The following is a 15244-nucleotide window of genomic DNA, read 5'->3' as shown; positions in this document are numbered from 1 at the left end:
TGGCTTGCATTTAACTCCTAGCTGCGAACTAAAGAAGCAAAGTAGCTAATTGCTCACCAAGGGAACTACAAGAAAATTCAAAAGTCACGTATAACTTAAATTAATATACTCAGCAAAATGCTTCGCTGTCCTCCAGGACATCGCATTCTTTATAAAATTCTAATTTCTTAAGCAAACTTTCTCATACCAGAGCAGTAAAGAAAGCATTTAAGTGTCTCAATCTTTTTTATCTCCAAGATTTCCCAATGCTATTTTTTTTAACTTTAAAACTAAGCAATACCATGCAGCCATTCTTGTGATGTTCAACTGAGCAACTCAAAGGATTCCCTCAGGCTACTTCATCACCATTGCCCCTGATCAACTAATTAAAATGAAGCTAGAAAAAGACCAGCTTTCCTCATCTGGCCTCCCAAGAGAAGACAGCCAGAAATTGGGGCCTTTGTCCCATCAACTTACTGACTTCTTAGATAATTGGAGCGACTCACTTATATCTGTGTTGCTAAGTTATGTAACTTCATAAGATGATCTATAATTTTGAAAGCATTATGAGGCTTGATTTATCAAACTGGCTTCTTCAAGTAACATGATTCTAGAAGTACTAAACATTCTTATATAACACATAAAATATTTAATTATGGAAAAAAATTCAATCTACCTTTTCATATTTTGAAAATGACCTTAACTTTTAAAATGAAATATTTAGAACTTACAGAAAACATCTTTCAGACATATGTCTTCTTTGTTTTGTTTTTAGTCACTTTCTCAGCTATGTACATTTACAGAATGTTCAAATGAAATCCAGATATCCAAGTCAATATGACAATTCACAATTCCTAGACAACAGATATCCATGGAAAATTTTCTATTATGCCTTTAAAAAATAGGATTTCTGCTTACCACACTGAATTCCATAAGGACATATTTTGTGGTTACATTTTGACCTTTTTAAACACAATCATACCTCATCAACATAGAGCCCTGGGACACTTGCTATCACTTCATTACTTGAGCTTTGAAAATCATGTCCCAAACAGTGCTGTCTTGTTACTTTGGTAACATGGTAAATGCATGATCCTGCTATGCAGACATGTGTCACAAGATGGCAGTTGTATGCCACAACCCTAAGGTTTATTTGACCTGTAAGGCATAATAAACCAAGACTTGTTTGATTGAGATAAGAGACAAACATTCTTTCCCACCTTGTTCCTATCAAAAGCATATTATAAGCTTAAATAATAACTAAACCAAAAGATAATTGTTTAGAGAAAATGGCAATTGAACTCCAAAGTGCAATACTATTCCCCATCTCTCAAAAGTTAGCACACAACAGAACATGATTGAAAAGTACTGCTATTAGGGTCCCAGTTCTTACAAACATGAGTTCGTTCTAAATAATACATGTTTAAACTTCTCTCTGTGATCAGTGGGTAACTGCAGACAAGTTCTGTTAGTAACGCACATTTGTTCCAAGTGGGGAATGATTCCGAAGCCACAGTTACCATAACATCGTAAACAAAATACAGGTGGTAACCTCCCCAGATGATTGAAGCGTTCGAACAAGTTTTAAAGAATACACCTTCCAAACAATTCCTGTTTTTAGATAGAGTAAGTATTTTAAGGAAGGTCAGGGAAATCACAAACATGAACCAAGAGATGGAAGAGTGTCAACCAAGCATGGCGGTGGAATAAGACCATACATAGAATTACTATTGATGTGATAAGACTATGAAAATTTGAATCTCACCTGGTCTGGCAGTTAAAATTTGAAGTGAGCATCATGGCCTTGGGAAGCTTTCAGGTAGCTAGTTGGCAAAAGCACTGCAAGAAGGTAAGCTAACTGAGAGAGCTGATCTTTCCAGTATTCATGCAAGCAAGTTCAAAGATAATGAAGATGATTTTGTGGAATGAATCATAACCAGAAATAAGTCTTGGACCCACCAATAAGTTCCAGAGAGCAAAGTGACTACTGGGGGGATCTGCTGGGCCAGTTAAATTCAAGTAAAAATGATCAGTGTTTGGGGGATAGATTTTCTCAGAAGACCAAGGGGCTTATTATGAAGAAGCTTTAAGGAAATTGAAAGCTGCACTAGTAAGAAAAAAGACCAGCAAAGCTATGTCAAGGATTTTCCCCACTCCCAACAATGCACCTGCTTATTCTTGGATGGTAGCAAAGACTATCTTAGGAGAATTTCATTAACTATAGTCCATCCATCTTATACTCCAGATCTTGTCCCTTTATACTTCTTTGTGTTCCCCAAACTCAAACAACATTGAAAATGAACTTGATTTGTGTCCCTCAAGGATATCCACACTGCCATTTTAATTGCATGTAAAGCAACTATCAAAGAATTATTTGGTGGTTGTTAGGGGCCATCAAGTCAGTTCTGGTCCAAAGCGACTCTGTGCACAACAGAAGGAAACCCTGCCTGGTCCTGTGCAGTCCTCACAACTGTTCCTATGCCTGCGCCCATTGTTGCAGCCATGGTGTCCATCCATCTCACTGAGCTCCTTGCTCTTTTTGGCTGACCTCTACCTAGCACGATATGCTTTGCCAGGGATTGGTCTCTCTTGACAAGATGTCCAGAGCACGGAAGAAGAGTCACCATCTTTGCTTCTAAGGAACATTTCTGCCAAACAAATCTCCTCGAAGAAAGATGTGTTTGTTCTGGCAGGCCGTGGCACTGTCAATATTCTTGCCAACACCTTAATGCAAATGCAACGAGTCTTCTGTGGTCTCTCTTCCTCGTTGTCCAGCTTTAACGTGCATATGAAACCACTGAAAATACTGTCACTTGTGTCAGGGACATGTGATATCTTTGCTCTTCAACACTAGAATAGATAGTGTGCATCATATGTGCCTCAAGCAACACTTTGTTAAAGTGATGGAAACGCTGCTTCCAGAAGTATATCAACCTCAATGGAAAAACATACAGGCATATGTCAAGAAATAATAGCTCTACATTGTGATATTTTGTGTAGCAAATGTTTGTATGAATTTTTAGAAATACCTTTTTACTTTTCCTCATATCTTACCACAGTCTTAGGACATGTTCTTTCTGATTTATTTTTTATGATCATTTATAATCTTCTTCTTAACCCTCTCACCTTTCTTTGAACTCATCAAGAATAGAATCTACCTACATGCTAAGGATATACCAATTAATTAAAGGAAAGGCATTATTTTAGGTCTTTTTGTCTGCTTGCATCTTTCTAGTTCTAAGTTGAATTTTTCATATACTGTATATGAATATTTGTCATTGTTCAATATGCAACATAGCTTTGTTGTTCCGTTGGCTCTTTTCTTTTATCAGCTTCATTTTGCTTTATTAGTTTCCTGGCATGACCAACAATCTCTTGCTTCTCTATAAATTGTCTGGCAACAAGAGAGGAACCTACTTCTTAACCCATCTCCCAGCGAAAGTAAAGATCCTGCAGAGCAGTTCAGTTCACTTCTTGAGAACACTGTTCCTACATTATTTCTAACCTAATTCTAAACTCCCTTCAAGATATGCACAGATATCTCTATTTTACAGATCAAGAAACTGAGGCAATGTCAGTCGAGCATTGTTGATTACAGGAATGCAGCCAGCTTTCAAACACCAGCCTTTCAGCAGCAAAGCCTGTGTGGGGCATTTCTGATGCCTTGTCACCTGGTTTGGTACAGTCAGACCGGTATGAGAGTTTGGACTAATTCTGAAAAGAACAAAGATGTATTTCTTCTAAACGAATGTATAATTTGAGCTTTTCCCTTGAAGTGGTCTTGCTGCTTCAATCTCTTTCTGATTTCGTGCAGTTCGACTGTGAAAGACTAATAGCTCAAAGATCTCTCTCCATCTGTAATCTTTAGTTCTCAGGTTAATGTTAACATGTCTCCAAGGACTGCTCGCTTCCTGATGACATTGGCAGGGAGAGAGGGCAGCCCCCTCCTCAACTCAATCTGTCCAGGTCACCAAAGCAAGAGAAGGCGCCTCCGTGTTTGCTTCAAATATCTCTCTATGTAAATCCCCTAAGCCCAGCCAAGGCGGCTTAGACAGTAAAGCAAATGTCTTCTTTGCTTGCAGAGAAGAAAAGTTTCCAAGGAACCAGGCATTTTAGAGGCTGCCCTCTGCCCACGAGTCACTGAACAAGTAAATGAATCAAGAACAGATAAGGAACAAGTAGATAAGAGAATTTCCAGTATGATCTAAAACAAACTAACAAAGAAGAGATAAGATGTTTGAGGGGGAAAAAATAACCTTTGGATTTCCAAAGGACTGGGCCTTGACAAAATTGTGAAGGAGGTTGTCTGTTTTAGCGAAACAGACTCTCTCTGCACTCAGCTGCCCTCCCATCATTCTACTCCTCCACGCTAATTATTACCAGAGCTAATAAATATTTGTTGGATAAATGCATGCCAAACCCTCAAAGCATGAGGCTGCCTCCTCGCTGCCACCCCCTTTAACTTTTATCATGTTCAATAGCATCCTCCCTACCCAAGCCACAACTTGCTTCTTCCTAAAGCTCCAATTAAATTCACTTTGCCATTTTTTCCAACAAAGATGTTGATGTCCAGTAAAGATTTAATACTAGAGCAGAAAATACATTGGCATTTGGCTGGGCCTTCAAAACCTTACATGAATTCCCCCCACTAAATTATCTTGTTTCTTTCTTCTACTTGTGAACCTGTATATTTCCTCATGGTGTTTTTATACCCTCTTTAACAGCAGTAGAAATAAAAATTTTACTACACAAGATAAAGTGCTAATAGGCATAAGAGATGTGGCATCTGTTTATGTAGATGGATTATTAATGGGCCATTGCTTGTAAGCCTGGGACTCTCTAAATTGAAGGGATTGCTATTTAAAATGAGCACATATTAAAAATTAAGTGACATAAAATATGATCATCTTGAAATCATCTAACACTTTCTGGCCATCTTACAGAGGGCTGAAGGAAAGACCAAAAAGCAGTATCCTCAAGGTATAATGCAAAACAATAACTAAATGGTGCAGGATGAATGAGGAAATGCCTGACTCAGAGCAACACTGACACAACATGCCCTCAATTCAAACCAAAGCCATTGTCATCAGGTTGCTTCCAAACCACAGTGGTCCTAAAGGACAGAGAAGAACTTTCCTGTGATCTATTTATGGACACTGACTGCCACATCTTTCTCCAGTAGAGCAGCTGGTGGGTTCGAATGGTTGACCTTTCTAGTTAGCAGTACTGAACCACTGCTTCCATAGTCACAGCCGATGCATCCAGCAGTTCCAATGTGTGCTCGATGATTCGTTGAGAAACTGTTCTAATTCTCCTGACATCCTGAGTTCTTTGGGTCATGGTGTTGTACTGACTCATCGAGGCCATTTACTCTTAAGTGTCAATTTGCACCTTGAGCCTTGGGGGGAAAAAACAGAGTTTTCTAAAATCACCGTAAAATCAAATTATAGCCTAATAGCCATCTTACTGGACAACATTTTGACTTAGGCTGGGTTATTTTGAAGTATCTATGTGCAATTAGTTTCCAGAAGCAAGACTGCCTGAGAATCTTTGGAACACTTTTGTCTTTCTGGAGCTGTGAGTTAGAAGTTGGGGCACTAACTGAAAGGTTGAAGGTTCAAACCCACCAGCCACACAAAAGGATAAAGATGAAGCTGTCTCCTCCCATAGAGAATTACAATCTCAGAAACTCTGTCCACAGTTGCTACGAGTTGTAATCATCTGGATGGCAGTGGGCTTATTCAAAATGTTATCCCAAGTTATAAATTGCATATTCAAGGAACCCTGGTGGAGTAGTGGTCACCCATTGGACTGTGATCCTCACAGTCAGTTGGATACCGCCAGCTGCTCCTCGGGAGAAAGATGGGGCTTTCTACTCCCGTAAACAGTTACAGTTTCAGAAACACACAAGGCCACTTCTACCCTGTCCTACAGGGTCTCCATGAGTCGGCTTGGACTGGACGGTAGCGAGTTTAGTTTGTTTTTTTCATATTCAATAAACTTCAATCAATTTCTATTACTGGCTTAATAGAGTTTTTATTTTAACACAATGATGAGGCTGAAGACTTGGGAAAAGAAATAGATGAGCCATTATTTATTAATATTTCCAGAATACTGAATCTTATCATTTCCTTGTGAATGCATTGGAAATAGAATTGGTGACCTTTCAATTAATTCTGCATCTACTACCCAAACAGTAAGTTCAACAATTATTTTATAGAATTTCGTTAGGTTGCAGTTCTGAAATAATCATTAGGGAAATGAATGCTTCAAAAGTTACTCAAAGCACTCTTTAGCACAGAGGTTCTCAATTTGGGCCAAATGAAATTGGAAGAGGGGTAATTTGGGGACAGGGGACACACACAAAATAATTACCTGTCATGTTTTACTTTATCTCTCCAAACCACACAGGCATTGCAAGTACAGATGTGTGCATCTTTCTTAACAAGGTAGCAGTGGTGAAATCCCTCCACTTGTCCACTTTAACAGCCTTTCAAATTCAGCTTAACTATTTATTTGCATGGTAACTTTCTCCTCCAATACTGAGTAGAGTGTCTTTCACACAGAAGAAAAAAACCAACACACACCTTCCAAATGATTAATTTTTCTCTGATTCCCACTCTAGTATAAAAGTTTGGGGCATAAACTGAAATTTCCCCAACTCCAAGCTCTGTTTCAGAAAGCCAACATTTCTGGTCCTCACTGTTTTACTTATGAAGAAATTATTTTAATACAAACCAACAACTTGCACTAAATGGAGACGATATTGATCAGAAGAGTGGAGTTAAGATGGGACTAAATTCCTTGTGAAATGAAAACAACCAGTTACAACAAACCAGTTACAATAGAGTCCATTTCTACTCCTGGCAGCCTAGTGTTTCGGAGTTGAGATGTTCCGAAATCATCCAGGTGCCATTAGGTGGGTTCAAACTGTTAAACTTTCATTTAGCAAGAGGTGAGGCTCAGGGCTTGATTCCACTCACGGCTATTGCGTCAACATGAACTCATTAACCCCATGTGCGTTTCAGAGAGTGTAACTTTTTAAGGAAGTAGAAAGCCCAATCTTCCTCTGGAGGACTGCTGGTGGTTTCAAACTGCTGACCACAGGGAGCACAATCTAACACGTAACCACTATAGTGGCAGAGTTATAAAATGAAAACAATGGAAAAAATAAACGAGAAAGAAGTATGGGGAAATGGATCTTGCCCCTGCAAAAAACAACAAAAAAAATCTATTCATTCATAAAATAAACTAGAGAGCCATATGATCTACCAATAGAGTTATATGTGGGTCATACAACCACAAACTTTAATTTGCCGTGATACAACCAGAAGTCAAGCGCATGCTGTTTATGCTAGTTTTAGAGAATATGAGGAAGCCTTGATTCCTTTATTTCATTGGAATTTCAACCGATCCCACTCCCTCCACTCCCTATACCACTTCTCGGTTACATTTTCCTCCAGAGCACTTAGCAATACATCGTTTGTCTTTTTGTCCTCCAAGAATATAAATTCCAAAAGGAAAAATCATGTTTCTTGAAAATACCACTCTTAAAATATATTTTTTCCAAAAGTAAAATCATTATTTTAATAAAATTATTAAAATAAATGCATTTGAGATTTTATTTATTGATGAGAAAATTGGCTAAGTGCTACAACTAATCAAAAAGAGACAATAAAGAATACATAATCAACCCTTCTTCTCCTTGGGTTCTGCATCCACCGATTCAAATAGCCACAGATCAAAAATAGTCTGAAAACAGGAGCAATGAAGTGGTCAAAGCAACCCCTCAAAGACTAAGAGGAAGCATACAGTGCTATTTACATAGCCTTGTTAGGCTGCTAACCGCAGAGTCAGCAGTTCAACCCAAGGGAGAACTCCAAGGGAGAAAGATGAGGCTACCTGCTTCCATCGAATTCCAGTGGCAGAAACCCAATGAATGGTTGCAGAGAGTTGAAACTGACTCAATGGCAGTGAGGTTACAAGGTATGAAGTATTTGATGCAAGTACTGAGTATTATTCGTAATCCACAGATGAATTTGAAAGTTTGCATAAATTATATATACGAATTTTGTATAATGACTGGAGCATCTGCTGATTGTGTTTTCAGAAGGGAAGGGGGGTTCTGAAATCAACTGTTCATGAACACAGAGAGAGAACTATAAATGTATAGAACACACATATTGAAGTGAATGGGAGACAAAACGTTTTACCTTAGGGAGAGGAGGATTGTACATCCACCAAGTCGTTTACTATTTAGTGTAGAAAGACAAAGATTGGTGTCCATGGCCCTAATTAGCCTGCATTAATCTGTTGGTTTGCAATACTGCAGTGGCTTCCAAAGAGTGCTGGTGGTGCAGTGGGTTAAGTGTGGGGCTAACCGCATGACCCGCAGTGAGAATCTACGAATGACTCTGAAGGAGAAAGATGGGACTTTCTGCTTCCATAAACATTTATAGCATGGAAAAGCGAAAATCCAGTCCTATCTGTCCTCCACGGTTGCTGCGAGTTGGAATCAAATTGGTGACAGTGAGTTCGCATGTTTTTGTAATAGTTGGAACCTATGCCACTAGTATTTCCGATACCAACAGGGTCACTCATGGACAGATTACAGAGGAGCTTCCAGACTAAGACAAACTAGGAAGAAAACCCTGTCAATCTAGGGGGAAAATTAGCAGCTAGAAATCTTAGGAATGGCAGGTGAACATTTCCTAATATTGTGCCAGAAAATGATCCCCTCTGGTTAAAAGGAACTCAAAATGCAATTGGGGAAAAGCTGCCTTCACAAGTCGAAGGACTTTAAAAACAAGGATGAAGCAAGTCTCTCTGGACCTTTGTTTGCAAGGGGGGCATGGCTCAAAATGAGAAGACACCATTGCAAACATCCATTCATAAATGAAAAGTATAATGTACTAAGTATAAATCTAGGAAGTCATCAAAATGAAATGGAATTCATAAAGATCAATATTTTAGGCATTAGTGAGCTGAAACAAACTAGTATTGATCCCTTTGCATCCAGCAGTCATATGCCAGAAATGACAAATTGAAGGGAAGTGTGTCACATTAATCTTTAAAGACAACATTTCATGATCTATCTTGAAGTACAAATCTGTCCGTCATACTGTGCATACAGTGCATAATATCCATGCACCTACAAGAGAGATCGTCTAATTTGACTCTTAATCATGTTTATGCACCAATCACAGATGCCACGATGAATAAAATGATTTGTACCAACTTCAGTAGTCTGAACTTGGTCAAATATACAATCAAGATACATTGATATTTACTGATGACTGGAATGGCAAAGGTGGAAATGAAGAAGGAGCAGCAGTTGGAAAATATGGCCTTGGTACTAGAAATAATGCATGAGAGAAATTTTTAAAAAACGATGACTTTGTAAATAACATTTTTCAACAACATAAATGGTTACTATACACATTGACCTTGCCAAATGGAAAACACAGGTATCAAATGAACTACATCTACAGTAAGAGATAATGGAGAAGTATATCGTCATCAATAAAAACAAGATCAGGGGACTAACAGCACAGCAGACCATTGATTGCTATACAAGTTGAAGTTAGAGAAGTTCAAGGAAACTAAAAAAAAACCCACAGGAGCTACAATACAACCTTGAGTATATACCACTTGAATTTACAGACCACCTCAAGAACACATTTGACTTCTTGAAAGTTGGTGACCCAAAACTAAAAGACCTAGCTCACAAAAAATCTCACAAATGTTTTGAGAAGAATTAGGGCAATGAATGTACAAATGTGCTTTACACAATGGATGGATGTATGGATTGTGATAAGAGTTGTATGAGCCCCTAATAAAATGATTTTAAAAAATCTCCAATCATAGGTTGGAATCAGACAGAAATATATGACAATAGGCTTTCCTTCAGATCACAGCTCAGGAAACCCTATGGTGCAGTTCTACTCTATGTTGTAGTCACTACGAGTTAGAATCGAGTCAATGTTAAAGGTTTGCATTATAGGCAGGACTAATTTGGCATTCATATCAGTTATCACCAAAATCAAAATAGTTCTCATAGAACCAGAATTTGGTCATGCTGAAGGTTGTACTATGGACAAGGAGTTGTTTTCTATTGAAGCTCAGAATCCTCCATGTGCCACACCCATTCCTCAGAGAGCACTAGACATAGAGTAAGTAGTATGTGGGGCAATGTTACAATATCTACCCTGTTTTTCACACCTTTTGCTTTCTCAATATCCCATCAGTCACTGTTTGCCATCATTTCTACCACTTCTATGAGGGGCCTTCAACAACTTAAGAGAAAATATATTATCATTTAATTCTATTTTTCATGAACTTTTTGAAGCCCTCTTGTATATCTTTATTGTTTCTCACTTCTCTCCAATTCCTGTTTCACTCCCATATTGCAGTCCATGACTTCGTGCAATGGGTTTCTACCTGTCCTCTAACCTCCATCCATCCTCTACCACGCACAAGGCAAATCTTTTCTGATATGTAAATCTCATAATTTAATTCCCATACTTATAAACCTGTTCTCTCAAAATCAACACTAAAATAGTTTAGAACTAAAGGACCTACTGGGTATGTACTGGGTACTGAGTATGAAGGAAATTATATTTAAAGTCACAGACAACTTCCCATGGTTGCTGGTACATAATGAATACTCATTAACAATGTATGAGTTAGAATCATGAATAAATGAAACAATTCACAGTTATGTCCACTCCCTCACCAACACCCTCAAAAATCCGTTTCCATCAAGTAGACTATCTCATTACCACATTATCTATATGAAAGAATGCTCCATAGAGATTTAAAGGTCTGATTTTGCAGAATCAGGTCTCCAGGACCTGCTTCTGAAATGCCCTTGGGTGAACTCCACCTTTCAGTTAATAGCTGAGTTCCTTAAGGTGCTTGTATCACCGAAGGACTCCAAGTTACCCAGAGCTGGTCCCATGTAATTTTTCTTTGCCCTGAAATATGCTTCTGATTATAATGACAGTTTATTCTATAAATACATCTCATTTTTCTTCTTCAATGTGGATCTCAGTTAAAACAAAACAAAACAAAAAAATAATACATTCTGTGGAAAATTTTAGCTTGAAACTAAGGTGTCAAAATCATAGTTACCATTGACAGTCTGCCATCGAAATGTCTGGCACAATCCTGTTCCAATTGAGGCCCTAGATGTTAAGGCTCAAACTCGGATCACTGCAATGAAATCAAAACAAAGAGACAATTGTTATCTTTCTTCAGATGGATGTTTCTAAGTTAACTGTATGGTCTCTCTGGTTTCACTATGACTGGTGTTGCTTGTTACGTTATTATCTTGGATGGGAAGCTAATCTCTAAAGAAAGCTTCAGAATCCAAGACCAAGGTAGAACTTGACTTTGCGGCTGTTATCTACAAGAACTCGTGTTTTTTAGCAGGGACGCCGTACAGTTAACATACATACAAGTTTACCAGGAAAACCGATGCCAATCAAAATGATTTACTTCCAGAACATTTATCAATATGAATTCTTATGGTGAAATTTCTTATTGGCAGCTAGTAAAATCAAATATTTAAGAAAGTACATCAACCACTGCATAGGACCCTTTGGAAGTGTGGGAAATGAGTGCAAGGGTGACATCAGAAAAACTGGGAAGAAAATCAAATTTTCTATGGTGATAGTCACACATGCTGATCCCCTAGGTAATTGGTATCTATATAGGCCTGCCCTCCATGGAAGCTGTCTTGATTTCAGAAAATCCACCTCTACCTCATCCAAACGGACCTGTTATGGGCCTCTCAGTGAATTTTCATTTTGGGAATTAGCTAATAAATATCAGTAGTATCTGTTTATGAATAAGGGACAAATAGTTTGTTAAATCATGTAGTTAGTATTTGTATGAAAGACAGTTGCATTTTATCATTCCTGTAAGAAAAAAACAAGAACAACAATGATGAAATGTATTATCACCAACGAGATGTCTTCTGGAGGAACTGGAACCCTTTCCAGTGTTCCACAAAACCCATCAAATCATCTTGTTCATGGGGACAGCTTATTACTAACACATCTATATACTGACCTTGTTGTGAACTAATTCTGTCATGCGCGTTACTCTTTTAAAATTCAAGATCAGAAAAAAAAAATCCCTGTTAATTGAGGGTTATGCCAATCAAGATTCTGTGATAATTAAATTTATAATACGTGGTGACTTTCAGTTGAAAAGAAATTGTTGACAAATCAGCTCAGTTAGCCTTTAATATTGATTGGATGGGTCACATTCGTTGAACTAAAATGCACTATTTACTAGATAGTGCGAATAAGGTGTTCTACATCCTTGCCTAAACTAACTAGGCAATGTAGCTTATTTTACTTCCTGTTTAAAACTGACTTAAATTAATTCCTTTTTGAATGTAGATTTTTAAAAAAAATCATTTGAGTTAATGTGCAGCCTTTCAAAGGAGACTTGGTGGCACTGTTGGGCAAGCATTGGACTGTGAACTGTGAGGTAAATGGTTCAAATCTACCAGCTCCAAGGGAGAAAGGAGTGGCTATCTGCTTCCGTTAAGATTTACATCCTTGGACACTGTGAGACAGAATCAACTCTATGGCAGTGGATTTGATTTTGAGTATGAATATCTTTTTGTGTATCAAAGGTTATCTGTTGAAGAAATCAGATGGTGCGCAGTTATAAAAAAAATTTCTGTCTGGGAACTTAAAATTTGCTTAAAACAATAGGTGATCTAAGTATGAGGTTTCCACTAAGTCCAAATGGAAGAACACATCTCCCTGTGTGACCCAAGGATTGTACATAATAAAATCCAAGGAATGGTATTAGAGTTTAAATTCTAAGCACCCAGTTTGCAGAAAGCTATGAATAACAGTGGAAGTCAAAGATCCATTTACAGGGTCCTCCATGTAGATTAAGCCTCTGGTGAATTCCCTCTGGCCGAATCCGTGGATGTAAGTAGCCTTGACATCAGAGAAAGAGCACTGTAAAGTTGATGATGGCAGATGTAGTTTGGTTGAAATGTAACACATTGTTATTTGATCTCCTTTTTGACCCATTCTTGATTTTCAATACTTTAATGAGGTTTGGTGCAGCAGATTTACCAAATGCAATGTGATGTTGGATCTGTTCACTGGTCTTTCTTGAGCATTGATTGTGCATCCATGCAAGATGATATCCTTGACACATTCAATCTTTTCTCTGTTACCTATTGATCCGGTTGTGAGAATTTGGGTCTCATTTACATTGAGTTGTTATCCACACTGAAAACTGCAATCCTTGATTTTCATAAGCAAGTGCTTCGATTTCTCCTCACTTTCAGCCAGCAGGAGTGCTCCATCTGCATATCTCAGGTTATTAATAAACTTTTCTCACACTCTGATGCTGAGTTCTCCTTCATACAATGCAGCTTCTCTGATGATTTGCTCTTCACACAGACTGAATAAGTCTGGTGAGAAGATACAATCCTGACGCTCACCTTTCTTAATTATAAACCATGCAGTCTCCCCTTGTCCTGTTGCCACCACTGCCTCTTGATCCATATTATCATTCTTCTCAAGTTAAGTTTGTTATGGCATACAGTACAGTCAAGTGCCTTTGCAGAGTCAATAAAACATCAGCAAACATCTTTCTGGCATTCTTTGCTCTTAGCCAAGGTCAGACCAGAAATGGTCAAATAAATAAGAAATGTAAAGCACATTAATACTGATTAACATTTTACCCATATACATTTCACTGAATTTGTGGTGAAAAAGGTCCAAAAAAGTTGTGAACAACATGATTTCAACTTCTGAAGAGAAAATAAGTACGACTGATGCTCAGGAAAGATTGGTTGAAAAAACAAACCTAAAAATACACGAGAAGTTGGCCTAAGGAGAAAAAGCTACAGTTATGATACCACAAAAAAGCAGCAGACTCGGGTCACCATAAGGACCCCTGGAGGCTTAGGGTTTGCATGTTGGGCTGGTAACAGCAAGACCATCAGTTTGAAACCATTAGCCTCTCACTGGAGAAAGATGAGGTTGCACAGGCCTACCAGGAGTGACAATCTCAGAAACCCATAAGGGCTGTTTTACTCTGTCCTGCAGGGTTTCTATAAGTCTAAGTTGACTGGATGGCAGTGAATTTCAGTGTTTTTAGGTGGGAAGGGGGTTTGGCAGCAGAGGATGGGGTTTGAAGATTGTAATCTTTGAATTTTCAAGCCACTCACCTGACATATTTTTCTCATGAAGTGAAAAAATATTGTTAGTCAGCTGCCTCATAATTTCACCGCCTGTCCAATTACTTTTCCTACCTGATCTCAGCCCAATCTACCAGTGGGATGTGAATGGTAGGCAGGCAGCAAAACTCACGAGCTGAAAAGTGAGTTTAGAGTGTGTTTATGGGACTGTCTGTAAAGGGACCCAACACCAAAATACAAACTGCGGTTGAGCAGATGCCAACGCATAGAGAAACCACAGGATGCTATAGAAATAGCTCTTTGGGTTTAAGGCTAAAATTATTACAGGAGCAGACAACCACATCATTCTCCTGCCTCTGTTCAGATCCACGTCCCTAACCATTACATAAGCATGGGTACTTGTCACAACAGGATAACATGTCCTAAAATGTTTGTAGAACACTAGGTTTTTGAGATATTACTAAAACCAAACTCAGTGCAATATGCTTAATTCTGATTCAAAGAGACCCTATAGACAGACTAGAACTGTTCCTTAGGGTTTCTCAAGTTGGAGCAGAGAGCCTCATCTTTGTCTCGTGGAGTGGTTGGTGGCTTCGAACCTTGTTCGAAGCAGCCAAATACTGATCCCATATATCGAATATTCTGAAATGTTCTATAGTAATCTGTTTTAAATTGTTCATATTACTTAATGAAATTTTTCCTAATCATAATTTAACATAGAAATATATACTTATTTAAATGAAACCTCCCATGGAACACCATCCCATTCCAGATTGCAAAAACCTGCATTAGAAATACAAAGAAGGCTGACACAAAAACTTGATCATGTCTGTTTCAAATCAGCAGATGCTGGTGCCTTGAAACCATCCTGGAACAGAGTGCCTTCATGAGTTGGGTCGTAATTCACAAGAAGTCCCCATTCCCCACCTACTAGGATGCTTCAAAAGGCACCAGGTCAAATTCCATTATTTTTCAATTCCATTTTTGTACAAACTTTTCAAAGCTTCTTTGTACTATAGATTATTAATCAGATAGCATTCAACTTGTCTGCCTACTTTTTAAGTGCTTTACAAGGCTTCAGGA

This window comes from Echinops telfairi, unplaced genomic scaffold (assembly GCF_000313985.2).
Source record: "Echinops telfairi isolate 266 unplaced genomic scaffold, ASM31398v2 ScPeMD7_7427;HRSCAF=8465, whole genome shotgun sequence".
NCBI lineage: Eukaryota > Metazoa > Chordata > Mammalia > Afrosoricida > Tenrecidae > Echinops > Echinops telfairi.
This window is presented reverse-complemented; position numbering follows the sequence as displayed.